General features: G+C 36.0%; 2 pseudogenes; both read right to left on the minus strand.

The window, feature by feature from the left end:
- Positions 1 to 1,343: 1,343 nt before the first annotated feature.
- On the minus strand, positions 1,344 to 3,816 carry LOC149026184 (rust resistance kinase Lr10-like; annotated as a pseudogene).
- A 1,625-nt stretch (positions 3,817 to 5,441) lies between these two features.
- On the minus strand, positions 5,442 to 7,721 carry LOC149026185 (rust resistance kinase Lr10 pseudogene; annotated as a pseudogene).
- Between the last annotated feature and the right edge of the window lie 4,712 nt (positions 7,722 to 12,433).

The following is a 12,433-nucleotide window of genomic DNA, read 5'->3' on the forward strand; positions in this document are numbered from 1 at the left end:
CAAGTCAAGCCCAAGAGGAAGACATAGTCCACCGAGGGCTTAGGATTTGCATTCAAATTCCTTGTAAACATGTGTATCATTTCATCTGAATGTCCTATGACATTTTAGGAGAGTTTTTAAGGACATAGGGTTGATTAAAATGATGAAAATTCCTAAAATATATGTCCAGGCTTGCTGCCCATAATGGCTTGCCGTTTCAAAAACCGCCTCTGAAACAAAAAATGTATGATGTGCATTCTCACCAACTTGTAATGGCAAACCGTCTTGTCTAAAACGGTGTACCGTTTGGTCAAACGGCTATATTTGCCCAAATCGTGCATCGTTTCAGTCATAAACTAACTGATTTCTAGCCATTATAACTTTGAACTTGAGACTTTTTGGGTTTCTATTTAAGCCAAAACACCCTAATTTAAGACTCTCTATCAAGTGCATTGATCATACACTCAAGACTATTCTCAAGCTCTCAAAATCTCTCCAACTTACTTGTATTCTTACCTCTCACCCATACCCATTTCTTGAAGCACGTTCCAAAGAATCAAAGCAAGCTTGTTGAAGCTAAGCTGAGGTGATTGAAGACATTTGGGGCATTTAATAGTGTTGCAATTCATTCAATTTGAGCATTCATCCACATTGCATCACTCTCACTTAAGGGATAAAGTGTCACACCCCTTGATAGATAATATCGTACCTTAATTCTTGTAATTGTGTTGTTTTAATTATAGTCTAGGTAGATTACAGTTTGCAGAGGGTGCTCTCTTGCCCTTATATAAATAAAGATTGTAAGATGTACTATTGCCCTTAACCAACAAAGATTTATAAGGATTTGACTCTCTACTTATTGTATTAAAAGAGATTACTATTGGAAATCTCTTTTGAGGCCAAGAGAGGAGTGTATGTAAACTTGATAAATTCAACCACTATAAATTCTTGTGTTACGTGCAAATTTGATAAATTTATTTTATTTGCCAAATCAAGGTAAAAATTTGCCATTAATTGATGGATTTGTATAATCAATTATAGGTAACTTATTTACCCCCCCCCCTTTAGGATCACTTTAACATAAATAAATTGCAGACTGACGTCACTGACCACAATAACTCGCAAGTTGATTATATCGTGATTTTGTAATTTCCTTCATCTTTGTATTCTTCAACTTAATTGCTCTCTTGTCACTAAAACTTTAATTTCTACTTAGTTCTATTAATTCAAACACATAAGAGCTTCAAGAATTTCAACAATATATGAAAATTAAAGAGGTAATGAGAACAAAAATTAGGTGTCATACATCATAACACATTTCAATTACCTCATACAACATAAACTAATTAAACAAGGAAAAGTTCTCAATTTGTGATACACAATGATTGATCACGTTCTGAAGTGATTGTGATTGTGATTTCCATTATATTCTTGCTTATTACTGCATCAACTTCATTGAGAACTAAAGGTTCAGTGGCCAAGAAAGGCTTGGGTGGCATTTCTAAAAGTTCATAACTTCCTTCAAGCATCTCCATAACTTTTGTCATGGAAGGACGATCCACATGCTTTAGTTTAATGCACCATAATGCCACTATGATCAACTTCGTGGCTATGACCTTCTCATTCTCTGTGTCGTATCTCAATTCCATGTCTTCCCCTTGTTCAACCCTATTGTAAACCCATTAAAGGGAGTAAATCTGACTTGTTTTCTCTGCAGATGTATTTAGATTCTTCCGTCTGCATGCCATTTCCATCAACATCATTCCAAAACTATAAACATCAGATTTGTATGATACGCCTCCAATGTTACGGTAAAATAGTTCTGGCGCAATGTACCCAAAAGTTCCTCTAATGGTATTCACTGACACTGTGTTGTCATTTGTTGGGTAGAATTTTGCAAGCCCAAAATCTGCATTTTTAAGTTGAAAATTGACATCTAATAGAAATGTTATGAGGTTTAATGTCAAAATAAAGAATCTGAATGTCACAACCTCGATGCAAATATTCGATCCCACGAGCTATCCCCAATGCAATCTCGTGTATCTTTTCCCAACTTAATAGATTGCCGTCACCTTCTTCGAAATATATATATACATATTTAGAGACCCATCGGGCATGAATTCATAGAGAAGGGCTCTTTTGAGTCCTTAGGAGCAGAACCCAATAAATCGGACAATATTGACATGATGAATCCTTCCAATGGTGGCAACTTCATTCATGAAGTCTTGTCCATTTGCTTTGGATTTTCCAAGCATATATCTTCACTGCGACTAGACCTCCACTGATGAGCTTTCCTTTGAACAGTGCGCCAAAGCCTCCTTCCCCTAATTTTTCTTTAAAATTGTTAGTCATCTTCTTGATTTGTGAGTAAGAATACCTCGTTGGGGTTTGATTGTTGTAAGTAGATAAGAATTCTTCAACGGTAGTGTCCATCCATAAATGTCTTCTTCTAAATTTGTGGAACAAAAATGCAGAAATACATAAAATGCCAATGACTTCCCTTCCTCTAAAAATGATGGATGCTGCAAGTGGAGAACCAGATACATTAATATGAGCACTTCATCACCCTTTAGTTAAATTAATAAGAATGACTCTTGTAGTAGGAAATGTTTCTGGATAATCATACCAAGGAACAAGCCGTTATAAGTGTCTGACAAACGATAAACATCCAGAGAAAGCAAAAATCAGCAGATGTGCTAGAAAAAATTCTTTCTATAGTGAACACTGGAGGAAAAATACATTATGTAATGAATAATAACTAAAGAAACATGATTACCATTGAAGAAGAAATTCAAATGATAGTAATAAAGTTTCTGCATTACTTGACGGAAGCTGTAAACAAAACCTGGTAACATAAGAAAGGATAAACTGGAATATATCAATCCTTGATCATCTCTGTTTATAAACTGGAATATAAACTGGAAGATAGAGATATAGGTTAATCTAGAGGTCAAATAAGCCGCAGAAGTTGTTGAAACAGAGTCGAGGGTGTGTTCTTGCACCAGATCGAACTGGTAGTCTGGTGTGGCTAACATAAATCTTTGGTGAGTTTCCACCAATGAAATTCACGATGTCGGGGTGAATCGGATCAGAGAAATTGTCTGATTCAAATGCAACATCGACCACCACGACAGATTTCAAATTGCCTTGTTCTATCTGGACATGTGGGTAGTAAGAAATAGAAATGCGAAGAAAGACTTACAGCGAAGAGATGAAAATGTCTTGTTGACGCAGGTATTAGACAGACAAGTAAAGTCGTAAGGTGAATATTCAATGTCATATTGCAAACAAGGGACACCATAAGCCGAACACTCTCTACAAGTATTCAAGGGAATGTCCCAATATAGATAAAAGCCCATCTTTAAAATAGAGCGAATGTACGAACGATTCAGGGCATGAGCACTGAAATTTTCTCTAGAAATCCCTTCATCCGGAGGATATACTGATAATGCAGCAACGACGTTACAATTCTTTTGGAGCATGGAAGCCCTTGGTGCTGATTTATACTGCGGTTCCCACCATATCTAAGAAACAGAGTACATATGCCAAGAAGAGGAAGAGGAAGTGGTGTTGATTCTGTCGTCGTCGTCGTCGTCGTCGTCGTCGTTGACAGGGCAAGGCCAAGCGGTGGGTATGTACCTGGAATTGCCTTCTTCCACCGGAACTGAACAATTTACAAAAATAAAAGCACCGGGGTTGCCATACCGGCTATCAAAAATTGGGAAGAATGATTGATTTCGTTGTTGCAAGAACCTTAGAGTTCATTATTAATCACCAACATTAGTGTGTTTACTTAAAAAGATAATCCACCATCATCTTTGTCTTAAACTTGTCCATTTTAGTATATTAACCAATAAGTTCACACATTGATAAGGGCCTGGGCCTTATACTGTAGGCCCACCATGGCCATATTCAAATTGGACATTTTTGAAAAATTTAAGAGGCGGCCTACGATTTCCCTCACCCAAACCAATGTGGGCTTATTCAGTTCTACTTTCCTGGCCTTCATTATTCAATTTCACTTTCCGTTCTCTCGGCCTATGGGCCCTAGCCCTTGTGATTGGCCTCATGTTAATAAAAAAATTAAAAAATAAATAAAAAAAAAAAAGGCTACTTTCTTGGGTTGGGCTTGTTGACTTTCATCCTCCAACTTTGACTTGTAAACCCAAGTCTTACTCAAGGTCTTGACCTTGATTTAAACTCTGCATGGTATAAATGTAACTCTCTCAGATCTTTTCACTTGTATGTACTTAAGTAATGAACTTTATCTTCTCAACAAACAAATGAAAAAAAACACACACACTCAGTCACTCACCCTCACCCACAAACAAAAGATAAAACAAATTAAATAGTTAACCTCCAGAAATTGCTTTCTGGAAAAGCCTATCTTTAAAGTTACCAGGGTCAAAATCAAAGATTAAGATCAATAACAAGATTAAATTCAAGATTGAAAATCGGAGTTAGGTGGGGATAAGCCAAAATCTCGACCTTAACTCAAAGTTAGAATCTTGAGCCCATGCCTGGTTAGCTCACAAGGCTAATTAGAGATTTCTTATAATGAAATCCAGCATATTGAGGGTTTTATTAGTTGTTAATTGAGCTTGTAAATAGAAATAATGAGAACCAAGTCATATTGAGGGTTTTATTAGTTGTTAATTGAGCTTGTAAATAGAAATAATGAGAACCAAGTTAAAAAGAAAAAGAATTTTATTCTAGAGAAATAAATACATCATACATTATCATTATACCAGTCTCCCTCTACTTTTCTTATGAGTCATGCCCACATGCCTTTACCCATGATACCAATATTTACATTACCCCCTATATATTCAACCCCACCTGTAGCAGCAAGGTCTATTATCAACATTTCTCCATTGCCAATTCGATTTGAACACAAGCATTTTATTCTAATTTTCGTGTTTGTTTGTTATTCATCTTGCCATTGTTTTTGTTTGCAAGTCAGCAATCACGATGTGGGAGGTGATTGAGGATGGGTAATTTTCTCTTCTGTTTGAGTTTTCAGATAAAGTAATGTAGGGAGTAAGCTTTAGGAACATTTCTTATGTCGTTTCATTGATAAATCAATGTAGGAGAGACAGTCAAGATGGAGATTATATATTCACGGTGTACGTATTTTGTTGATGATATATGGTCTTGGCTCTAAAGAAAAGAGATGAACTACTAAACTAAAAAAGGTTTAAAAATAAACAAGACTAATTAGTGCTCATGCTTGGAATTTTAATTTTCTTCTAATATAATATAGTAGTAACATACCAGGGCTAGCAATCGTAAAACACTTTTAACATCATAACTCTGGTGTCTTGAGATAAAAAAAAACATTAAGTTGCTTTGATCTTTCATTATTGCTAATACTTATTTTACCCTATAAACCTTAATAATACGGAACGATCTCATAAAACACTTGCTTAGCCAAATTTACGAAACCATTAGCACATGACATCTCACTCTTCTTCTAATATAACTTCTAGCTTTGTTTCATATTGCTTCTCAATGCTGCATGTGGTAACTCTTGGTTCTGATGTTGAAGTGAACGGGTTTGGTGGCATTGTTAAGCTTCCCACGTCCCCTTCTAGCATTTGAACAACAGTTTTCATAGTTGGACGATCTATTGGGTACCATTGTATGCACCATATAGCCACTATTGCTAGTTTGTTGGCAATCTCAGGATCTTTTTCATCAGCCATCTCACGTCCTAAATCTTCCCCTTTTTCTAAACGATTATAAATCCATTCCGGTAAGAACACTTGACTCGAATTCTACACAGTAGAATCGGTGGCCTTCCTTCCTCCTACCATTTCTAGCAAAATCATTCCATAACTATAAACATCAGATTTGTAAGAATCATTTCCAAAGTTCCTAGAGAATACTTCAGGTGCTATGTAGCCCATTGTCCCTCTAGTCACAGTCATAGAAACAATGCTTTGCTCTTTTAGACATAACTTTGCTAATCCGAAATCTGATATCTTGGGGTTGAAGTTTTCATCAAGCAAAATGTTATGAGGTTTAATATCAAAATGAAGGATGCGTTGTTCACATCCTTGATGAAGATATTCAATTCCTCTAGCTATGCCAATTGCAATGTCTTGAAGCTTCGACCAACCTAATGGTGGAGCATCAGAATGTTCAAAGAAAATGAACTTCTCTAGTGACTCAATCGGCATGAATTCATATAGTAAAGCTCGCTTGAACCCTTCAGAGCAGAAACCCAAAAAGCGAACCACATTGACGTGGTGAATCTGTCCCATTGTGCACACTTCATTGATGAACTCCACTCCATCACCTCCCAGAGATTTAAGCATCTTCACAGCAACTAGAGTCCCATTAGCAGGGAGACGGCCTTTGAAGACGGTTCCATTAGCTCCTTGCCCTAATTTGCACTTAAATTGTTGGGTCATTCTTTTGACATCTAAATAGGAGTACCTTGTTGGCTTTTGATAGTTGTAGGCTTCCAAAAACTTTTCCACCTGAAGTTGATTCTCCATTTCCTTCTTTCTTTCCAATTCTCTAGACCGATAAACCTTGATGTTGATGCTCATTAATACCACAACAAGAAAAAAGCCAATGCAGGCACCTACAATATTGAGAAAATAATCACTAGGACACCAATCTTTATGTCAACATTTAATTATGCGAACACATTGATCGATGATCAATGAGAAAGTATATATCACCTGTGATCGTATGCTTTACCAGGGCACCTGCAGGGAATGAATAGTTGCAAAATTTTAGTACCATTGCTAATCTGTACTCCACTGTAATTGGAAAACAAGTCACATGGCCAATCTGATTTTCTTCATGAAACTATTCAAGATATGAATCCCCAAGCTATGCATATCTGTAACCATATTAACTTCCAAAATAGAGAGAATCTGGATAAATGGAGAGGGAGAGATGAGGTACCTTTTCCATGGCGTGGTTTAATTGTCAAAACATCCTAATTCCTCAGTAGTTTCATTGACGAACCCACATGCCTTCCCGGAAGATTGACAGATGTGGCATTCCCCCAAGTCCCAGCTCAAAGTGATTATTGAAACACCTCCAAGGAGTAAGCCATCTTGGTATTGATGAGGGACACAGACTGTCTTATTCACCGAGTAGCAAGAAGGGCGAAGTTCACCTAGAGGGGTTCCAGAGTTGACGAGCGAATAATAATGCCCAGGGTTATTGCTCATGCAAGGGATGGAGAATTTAGCTTCTACATCATTTTGTAGTGAACAATCAAAGAACATGTATTGCTCCCAATCATCTCGATCTTGAAAAGACATCCATGCGTTTCTGTACTTGTATACTTCACAGTAGTATTCGGTAAAAGAGTAGTTAGTAGAACCGATCATTTCATAAAGTTGGAACGGGACTAGGTAAGAATTGAGATCGAAGAAGAGGGCAGCCAAACAATTGTTGGAGTTATAGATGGACTGAGTCTGAGAAAGGTAAGATATGGATCGTACGTAAATAAGCCCTGAAGATGATGATGATGATGATGGAGACGACGATGGAAGGTCTAGCACAGTGTGGCCATCCTTGCAGATCAACTCAAAACCAGGGTACCCACTATGTATCGGCTGCTCTTGGTCTCCCTTGAGTCTAAACGGAAAGCGGATCTCGGGGCCATGGCGGCTACACTTGGCGTTACCTAGGCATGCTCCGACCAATAGCAGAGAGATTAACGATGGCACGATGATGAAGCCTCTCCGCACTACGCCACCACTGATCCTTGCCATGTCCGATGCAAAGTAGCAGCGAAGCAATTTCTTCGTTTCTTATTTACAGATTCTGCAAATACATGGATCAAGAAAAACACATCATTTGCTTGGCATAATTGGTGACAATGAAATGATATTTTATTTTTAAAGTGGATGAAGAAGAATCATGGACATTCCAGTCAATCATTGGTGTTTTTTATGTAGATTGGTTTTTCCAAAGTAGCCTTCCAGAGGAGCCGTATAAGTCGTGGAAGACCTAATTGACTAACGTGACACTGGCGCAACGGGTGTGGGAGGATCAAAAAGGTTATTTTTCGATGGAATAACAATTATATTTTAAGATAAGAGTAATTTTACACTCTTGACTCTTGACTATCCAAAGTCGTTCAACGGTTATTTAACCAAAAAAAAAAAAAAAAAAAAAGTCATTCACGCTTACGGATTGGTCAAGCTTAAATCGAAGCAGGTTTAAGAAAATAAAATAAAAATTAGTTAACACATCATGTCGGGGAATTAAATTTCAGAACTGACTTTCTTGCCGAATATCATAATGGCGCGGAGGAGATCCTCTTAGATTTTGAGAGAAATCCACCCCCACTGCAGGAATCAATAAATGATGTCAACGAAAAAATATACTACACACTTACACAGTGAATCTTGTTTATTTATTGTAGTTAATATGTATACTGCATATTGTAAATTTGTAATCTTGTTAAATTTTTTTTTATTATTATAAATTATTTTAAAAAAAAAATAACAATGATTATCAGTTTATCACCAGAGGGTTTTCATTTGCAATGGTCAATATCTCTAACCGAAAAATCATGGATTCTAAGTTTAACTCTTCCTCCCATATATTAATAAGAAAATTTCGGTATCGAAACATTGTGGATGTAAAAAATCTTTGCTGGAAAACTCACTCACCACAACCAGGATGTGCGAGTCGGATCGAACACCGGATTAGTCAAGGCAAAGCCTTAGAAACCAGGATTGACAACAAAAAAAATAATAATAATAATAATAATAAAAGCTGTTAATGGAACAACTCAACGTTAAAGGTAACTAACTTTAAAAAGCTACTAGTCTACCACAACTATAGAATAATGAAATTTAATATAGAAAACAGAAAAATTGCAGGGTTTAGATCTTATAATATCTAAAAATGGTAAACTACATTTACACAATAATGAAATTTCGTACAGAAAGCTGGAAAAGTTGCACGGTTCAGATTTTAAAATAACTTGGAACGGTAAATGGTATTAATTATTTGAGTCAATGCAAGATTGGTTGAGCGATAAGATTCATATTTCGTAGTGGAAAGGTTATGAGTTCAATTTTGCAGACGGCATTTCAATTTTAGTATTAAAAAGATCACTAGTTCAAAAAAATCAATTAATTAATAAGTTAAATAAAATTTTGATGCAAAACTATACGAGGAGAGAAAAAGATTCCTCATCTGTGAAACAAATGAGAATGAAAACTCTAAATTAAAGGAAAATAACTAACAAGAGTCCAGATTACTTTCTAGTAAATCTCACATAAAACTTACATCTATTGTTTGGTGAAGAAGCGTTAGGTGAGCATGCACATATTTTTTCCCGAAGAGATGATCTGACTGACGGACGGGCTTTTAACTGCTCAACTAACCCTCCATTGACAAAATACACAAAAGCAAAAAATGCATATAATTCTTCTGAAGAGATGATCTGACTTATCAAATGAGAAGGGAGGAGTGAAAGAGAGGTAAAAACTCAATACATCAATACATCATTTTGTCAAATCACGATATTTATCTCAATCAAATGACTCTAGCATGAATTTGAATATGGCTCATTCCAACACAACAAATTTCTATTCGACGGTTTAGATTAAAAACTCAAGAATATTACATATAAATATAATTTTTTTATTTTACTTTTTAAGGGTTGTAGAGTTTGTAAATTTACAAACTCAGGGACATTTTACATCGTCTGTAATTCCTTTCCCTACAATTCCCCGTAATTCTCTCATAGGATTGTGTCATGTGGCATTTAAGTAATCCAATGGTTATCCAATTTAAACTAAATTTGTATTTTATTTAAACTCACCCATAAATTTGAATTTATTTCAACTCTAGTTTGTTGGATAACCTTTGGATTACTTAAATGCCACATGGCACAATCCTATGAGAAAATTACAGGGAATTGCAGGGAAAGAAATTACAGACGATGTGAATCCGTACCAGTCTCTTAAATCACACCTTTTCAAAACTTCATCTACACCTACACCCTCTTCTTCTTTTATCAAAAAACCAAAAGAAAATATATTCACCAAAAGTCATCTAAAAGCACGAAGGATTGAAAATTAAATTTTGCATTTTTGAGGAAGTCTCATCAGACATGATAGGATTTTGAAACCTCACCTTAGATCAAATAAATAGATAATAATTTGCTTAGCCAGCAGCAGGTCATGTTTGGAGTTCGGACATAAAACAAACAAAAATCAAAATACACGAAAATTAAGTAAACCAATATAAACAGTCCTGTTCACTTACTGCATCCGCCAGTTCCTAGACAAACAATGAAGAAGAACAAAAACCCTAGATTTTTCTCAAAGTTGTGATTTTTGAACTTTGATTAGACTAACCTTCGGACAAAACACATATGCTTGATTCTTGCAACTAGTGAAGATCAGTCAGGGTAGGGTTTCCAATGCTTTGCGACCACGAATAACACCTACACGTCATCTTCTTCTTCTGTCATATTGGTACATATAAAGGGCTTTAGTTTGTAAATTTAAAAATTATGAAACCCTTAAAATGTAAAATAAAAAGTTTTATTTGCATATAAATATATATACCCTTGAGTTTTTAATCTGGACCAAATTTGATGACGTGGTCAAATCTTAACTGTCGGCTACTAGCAATAACAGCTGCTGCAAATAAAAATCTGAGAAACACATGACCTAGTTACGTCAAACTCACCGAGTAGAAATAGGCTAAACTATCAGACGAAGCACTGAAAGGGTCATCCAAGTCAGAGAGCCACAGAAAGTGTAATGCCCCGCTTATAACAGGACTTTATAGATTGTGTACATATATATGGTTATGAGTCAAACTGTCAACCAAGTTGTTTGTTTGTTTTTTAGAATGTTTTGTCTAGCATTTTGTTTTTATTGATTATAAAGAGGTGTTAACGAAGAGGAGCTGTCACGTGCCCTAGTGGAATGTACATGATGTGGGCCCCACCAAGCCTGTGAAAACTGGGGTGGTGATAGAAAGTATTTTCCTCCCTTGGAATAAAAGGAACATTACATGTGGCAAGGGAGAACATAAAGATAAATCATCATAATATGACATAACTGAAATAATGACAAGTACTTTCCAAACTGTTAGTAGTTGTGGAACTAACTACCAGAAAATTCCATTTGTACTGCTGACGATCAAACTTCATGAATCAAAACTAGATCAACCGCTATTGCCGGCAAAAGTACTGGACCTTTGCAAGCAATAAAAACATTTGAGGTTGTGGGGAACTTGCTCAAAGTTGCAAAATCACAAAATCTGATCATAAAATATGTTAGGGTACATCAATTTTCAATTAACGAGCGTAAAACCTTAGCATTTTTCCTCAGCAAGCCTGATTCCTACCAATCCGTACTATGGTGGTACATATTGGTCTCTCAACACTAATCACTGAAGTATTTCTTCTTTATTCCATTAATATAAATACAGTAGGCCTTCACGGATTCCAACAGCATCAGATAGTTTAAGAGCTAATGCCCAGAACCACAATTAAGCATCTAGCTTCCATCGTAACACATTTTTCTGGGTAACAACGTTACACATTTAGGATACCATATACAACAATTAAAGACTAAATTAACCGTTAAAGGTGGTATGTTAAAGCGGTTAAAGATCCAACTTCCTTAGGGGTTCGCACCCACTCGGCAGCATTAATATAAAGCTCCCCCCTTCCCCCCCCAGGAAGTAAATCGTGCACGCAAGTTGGCCCGGATAAACCTCAGTTCCCAAAAATCAGGGTGCTCACCCCAACTGGACACCCACTAATAAAATAAAACAAATTGATTTTACAACAAAAATAGAGAAGAAAATATATAATTTTTTACTAATAAATAAAAACAAATTTTGCAAAATCATTTTATCAATAAATCCTTTCAAAAGGCAATCTGTAGGTACGCGTACACTTTCACAATTGTCAATTCACTGGCAATGGAGCACTAGTCACTAAGATCAACACTCAACGTACACATATATTTTCATGGATGGACTCCACAGATTCAAAGTGTACTAACCATAGAGAGACTAGTCCTCATATCTCCCATAGTCTGAGCAATTTTAACTTACACCCCTCAAACCCATCATAGTCCAATAATGTATATTTAGACAATAATACATTATGATGGGTGCGGTCAAGTCAAGGACTACAAGATGGTTAAACCAGATGATCATGCATCCATAAAATCAGTCTAAACAATCCAATGGACCAAATAACCACATAAATCATCATAAACAATAAATACCACATATAATCAAAATAACCTTACAAATGTCCAATGTGAATGTGCAAGTAAAATAATAACATGTGTTGGGCCACATAATTCCTACAATTTGAACAATAATTTTCATAGTTAGATGATCTACTGGGTACCATTGCATGCACGTACCATATCGCCACCATTGTTAGAAAATGAACAGAAAAAATTAGGGGTCTATCTGTCAAAAAATTTGG

This window comes from Hakea prostrata, chromosome 2, assembly GCF_041222555.1.
Source record: "Hakea prostrata isolate BN-2017 chromosome 2, UWA_Hpros_2, whole genome shotgun sequence".
NCBI lineage: Eukaryota > Viridiplantae > Streptophyta > Magnoliopsida > Proteales > Proteaceae > Hakea > Hakea prostrata.